The sequence below is a fragment of the Bos mutus genome, chromosome 9 (genome assembly GCF_027580195.1).
Source record: "Bos mutus isolate GX-2022 chromosome 9, NWIPB_WYAK_1.1, whole genome shotgun sequence".
Classification (NCBI taxonomy): Eukaryota; Metazoa; Chordata; class Mammalia; order Artiodactyla; family Bovidae; genus Bos; species Bos mutus.
This window is the reverse complement of record NC_091625.1, coordinates 6,583,824-6,589,520: the sequence shown is the minus strand read 5'-3', so window position 1 is coordinate 6,589,520 and position 5,697 is coordinate 6,583,824.

Below are 5,697 nucleotides of genomic sequence, written 5' to 3'. Positions count from 1 at the left end.
TTCTCATCTATAATCTAAAAATAAAGCCCTAATCTATTTTCTATTTTTAGGTGTTGTTCACCTGTATTTATTCAGGAGTGGTAAGAAATATTTTTCCTGAATAATGGGCTTCATTCTGTTTCTGAAATTCTTACATTAAAAAAATAATAATAATAATCCTCATTTTCTGTGTCCTGATTCCTTGCTTTTTAATTTCAGTTCAGGGAGCATTTTAAGAATTTTAAGATGGTTTATTTAAACAGGATTCAACAAATCAAATCTCCTCTTAAACAAGCATGCAGATAGATGGAGGAGCTATGTATCTGTCTATGAGCATCAGCTTCTGAGCATGTTCAGTTCAGTTCAGTTGCTGAGTCATGTCTGACTCTTCGTGATCCCATGAACCACAGCACCCCAGGCCTCCCTGTCCATCACCAACTGCTGGAGTCCACCCAAACCCATGCCCATTGAGTTGGTGATGCCATCCAACCATCTTGTCCTCTGTTGTCCCCTTCTCTTCCCGTCTTCAATCTTTCCCAGCATCAGGGTCTTTTCCAATGAGTCAGCTCTTCGAATCAGTTGCCCAAAGCATTGGAGTTTCAGCTTCAACATCAGTCTTTCCAATGAACATCCAGGACTGATCTCCTTTAGGATGGACTGGTTGGATCTCCTTGCAGTCCAAGGGACCCTCAAGAGTCTTCTCCAACACCACAGTTCAAAAACATCAATTCTTTGGCACTCAGCTTTTTTTATACTCCAACTCTCAGCCATTCATGACTACTGGAAAAACCACAGCCTTGACAAGATGGACCTTTGTTGGCAAAGTAATGTCTCTGCTTTTTAATATGTTGTCTAGTTTGTTCATGAGAGGGTAACAGGCAGGAAGGCTACGGGTTTCCAAACGGAGAAAATAGCCTGCAAGGGTCAGACATTTTTATCTCTCTTAAACGGCAGGAGGAAACAAACTAGGGATATTTTTTATTCTCTATACAAATTTAAAAGGAGGTTTCTCTTAAAATTCTGTGTTGCCATAATGACAGCTGTGTTCACCTGAAGTTAACTATTCTCAAACCTTGAGATAACCAATGCATTTTTCTTATGGAAATGTTTGTCTTAAGCTATGTTAATGTACTATGCATTTAACCCAAACTCTGTCTTCAAGTTGGTTCCGCCTAATGGCTCAGAGCCTATTTGACAAACCAGTATATTATACTAGATATTGTTTCCCTAATCTATGTAAATGAAACTATTTATATGGTAATCTGTCCTTCTACAAGATTCAGGTTAGTCTTTTTATGGCCCAGGATGAATTGTCTGGTGCCAAGATTATCCCAAAATGCATCTTAGGGTGAGGGGCCTGGTGCCATTCTGAGTATTGACATTCCTTTCATTAACAGACTGCTAGTGACTATACAACATCCAGCTGAAGACTAGCAGAAGTGTATTCTTTCTGCCCTCTTCTGATGCCTATGTCAGAAGCTTTCTCTATCTTCTTTATACTTTACTAAAACTTTATTATGCAAAGCTCTGAGCGATCAAGCCTCATCTCTGGCCCTGGATTGAATTCTCCTCCAGAGGCCAAGAATTCCGGGGTCTTTTCATTCAGCAACAACCTTTCAGTCATAACTTTCCTTTCAGGGAGTTAGCGTCTTTTAATTTCATGGCTGCAATCACCATCAGCAGTGATTTTGGAGCCCCCCAAAATAAAGTCAGCCACTGTTTCCACTGTTTCCCCTTCTATTTGCCATGAAGTGATGAGACCAGATGCCATGATCTTAGTTTTCTGAATGTTGAACTTTAAGCCAACTTTTTCATTCTCCTGTTTCACTTTAATCAAGAGGCTTTTTATTTCCTCTTCACTATCTGCCATAAGGGTGGCGTCATCTGCATATCTGAGGTTATTGATATTTCTCCCACAGTCTTGATTCCAGCTTGTGCTTCCTCCAGCCCAGCATTTCTCATGATGTACTCTGTATATAATTTAAATAAGCAGGGTGACAATATACAGCCTTGACATACTCCTTTTCGTATTTGGAACCAGTCTGTTGTTCCACGTCCAGTTCTAACTGTTGCTTGCTGACCTACGTACTGGGAGTTCCAGTCTATTTTATTTATTTGTTAACTACTTATAGTGTAGTAAAAACTGTCTTGATGGATCTAGATATTACTATACTAAGTGAAGTAAGTTAGACGAAGACAAATACTATATGATATCATTTATATGTAGAATCTAAAAAAAAAGTACAAATGAACTTATTTACAAAGCAGAAACAGATTCACAGACATAGAAAACAAACTTATAGTTACCAAAGGAGAAGTAGAGGGAGAGATAAGTTAGGAATATAGGATTAGCAGATGCACACTACTATATATAAAATATATAAATAACAAAGTTTTACTGTATAACATGCTTCCCTGGTGGTTCAGTGACAAAGAATCCTTCCATCCCTGGATGGGGAAGGAGAGAGCAACTCACTCCAGTATTGTCACCAGGGAAACGTCCTGAGCAGAGGATCCTGGCTGGCTGCAGTCCATTGGGCTGCCAAAGAGTTGGTCACGACTTACCGACTAAACGACAACAACAAAGGACTGTATTCAATACCTTGCAGTAAACTATAATGGAAAATAAAAAGAATCACTTTTATATTAGGAATTGCTCTTATATTAAAACACAGAGATGCTTTAATTATTAACTTATTTAATCTTTTTGACAACAAAATCGGTGTATCCATTGTATACATAAGGAAACTGGGCATATTGATTGAATAACTTGACCAAAGTTATAAAGTTACTATCTATCAGAGCCCAGATTAAAACACAGGTATCCTGGTCTCACTCTATTCTCCCAGCCACTGGAATCTGCTACCTCCCAGATCTTTCCAAAAGATCACTTTTCAAAAGAATAATCTAAATTATCTGACTACATATTTATTATACTTCCTTTTTTATTTCCCAAACATATGGTTTTTTCCCTTTGATTTTATTTTACATTCCAAAATATAATATCTAAGTGTGATCTTTAAGGTGGTTTACTTTAAATAAATTAGAATTTATTTATTAAGAAAGGTATTAGACTGTCAATGTAGCTACTTAAGCCACTGATATTGCTTTAAAAAAAAAAAAAAGATGTATATGAATTGCTTTCAGACAGAAATTCATCTTTCTTTGGGGCTGGATTTATTTTTTTGCCACCGAGCAAACATTTTTCAAAAGTAGTTCTTGTATTGAGGTGATGTAAAATATGTAATAGAATTATAAACAAATTCTATTTAAAGTGATAAAATTCTGTTTCTGGTGTTTTTAATGTGATCTGGAAGGCAATCCAAAGGTGAAGTTCTCTAGATATTTTGAGACACCACTACATCCTTGACTTTAGTAGAGATTGTTCCAGGCTTATGACCCTGGACTGAACATGTGTACTGAACATGAATGTTTTCTTGGCCTTAAATGTCTTCTATATGCCTGACATTATAGATATGGAATCTGTGACACAGAAAATCTCATGAATTTTTGGTCGACTAGGATTGCAAAAAGCAGATGGTGTGCCAGAAGATACAAACAGGAAAAGGAAAAATGGGGGCGTGAGGTGCTTTTTTTTTTTTTTTACTTTTTTAGCTTAAAAAAAGCTATAAAAAGGTTAAATACAGAATCGTACCACTTTTTACTAATGATTCTTATGGGCAATGATTTTGACTGGATTTTTTTTTTTTTTAACTTCTGCTTGTAAGGCTTTGTAAGAACACTTTTTTAAAAAAATGAAATAAAGCAAAAATGCAGCACAATAAAAATTAAAAAATAAAAAAAGCCTTTACAAAATGTCTATTAAGATGGTACAAAAAAGAGGTAAAAACTAGTGAATATTTGTGAAATAAATGAACACTGCAACAAGGGTGTGCTTTACACGCCCATTCAGTTAATTCTGGGGTCAATTTTATACATATTTACCATGTAATTAAGTTTAACACAAGCAGTCAAACCATAAAAATTATATTTTATATTACAAGGAAAAAAGAGCTTATATGAAATATTCAGGCCCATTTGAATATAGGTACAAAAGGAAGCCTTCTTCAGCCATAATGCAAAGAAATAGAGGAAAACAACAGAATGGGAAAGACTAGAGATCTTTTCAAGAAAATTAGAGATACAAAGGGAAAATTTCATGCAAAGATGGGCTTGATAAAGGATAGAAATGGTATGGACCTAACAGAAGCAGAAGATATTAAGAAGAAGTGGCAAGAATACACAGAAGAACTGTACATAAAAAGATCTTCACGAACCAAATAATCATGATGGTGTGATCACTCACCTAGAGCCAGACATCCTGGAATGTGAAGTCATGTGGGCCTTAGGAAGCATCACTATGAACAAAGCTAGTGGAGATGATGGAATTCCAGTTGAGCTATTTCAAATCCTGAAAGATGATGCTGTGAAAGTGTTGCACTCAATGTGCCAGCAAATTTGGAAAACTCAGCATGGCCACAGGACTGGAAAAGGTCAGTTTTCATTCCAATCCCGAAGAAAGGCAATGCCAAAGAATGCTCAAAACCACATAATTGCAATCATCTCACACACTAGTAAAATAATGCTCAAAATTCTCAAAGCCAGGCTTCAGCAATACGTGAACAGTAAAATTCCCGATGTTCAAGCTGATTTTAGAAAAGGCAGAGGAAGCAGAGATCAAATTGCCAACATCCTCTGGATCATGGAAAAAGCAAGAGAGTTCCAGAAAAACATCTATTTCTGCATTATTAACTATGCCAAAGCCTTTGACTGTGTGGATCACAATGAACTGTGGAAAATTCTTCAAGAGATGGGAATACCAGACCACCTGACCTGCCTCTTGAGAAATGTATACGCAGGTCAGGAAGCAACATTTAGAACTGGACATGGAACAACAGACTGGTTTCAAATAGGAAAAGGAGTACATCAAGGCTGTATATTGTAACCCTGCTTATTTAACTTGTATGCAGAGTACATTATGAGAAACACTGGGCTGGAAGAAGCACTAGCTGGAATCAAGATTGCCGGGAGAAATCTGAATAACCTCAAATATGCAGATGACAGCACCCTTATGGCAGAAAGTGAAGAGGAACTGAAAAGCCTCTTGATGAAGGTGAAAGAGGAGAGTGAAAAAGTTGGCTTAAAACTCAACATTCAGAAAACGAAGATCATGGCATCTTGTCCCACCACCTCATGGGAAATAGATGGGGAAGCAGTGGAAACAGTGTCAGACTTTATTTTTCTGGGCTCCAAAATCACTGCAGATGGTGACTGCAGCCATGAAATTAAAAGACGCTTACTCCTTTGAAGAAAAGTTATGGCCAACCTAGATAGCATTTTGAAAAGCAGAGACATTACTTTGCCAAAAAAGGTCCATCTAGTCAAGGTTATGGTTTTTCCAGTGGTCATGTATGGATGTGAGAGTTGGACTGTGAAGAAAGCTGAGTGCTGAAGAATTGATGCTTTTGAAGTGTGGTGTTGGAGAAGACTCTTGAGAGTCCCTTGGACTGAGAGGAATTCCAACCAGTCCATTCTGAAGGAGATCAGCCCTGGGATTTCTTTGGAAGGAATGATGCTAAAGCTGAAACTTCAGTACTTTGGCCACCTCATGTGAAGAGCTGATTCATTGGAAAAGACTCTGATGCTGGGAGGGATTTGGGACAGGAGGAGAAGGGGACAACAGAGGATGAGATGGCTGGATTGCATCACTGACTCGAT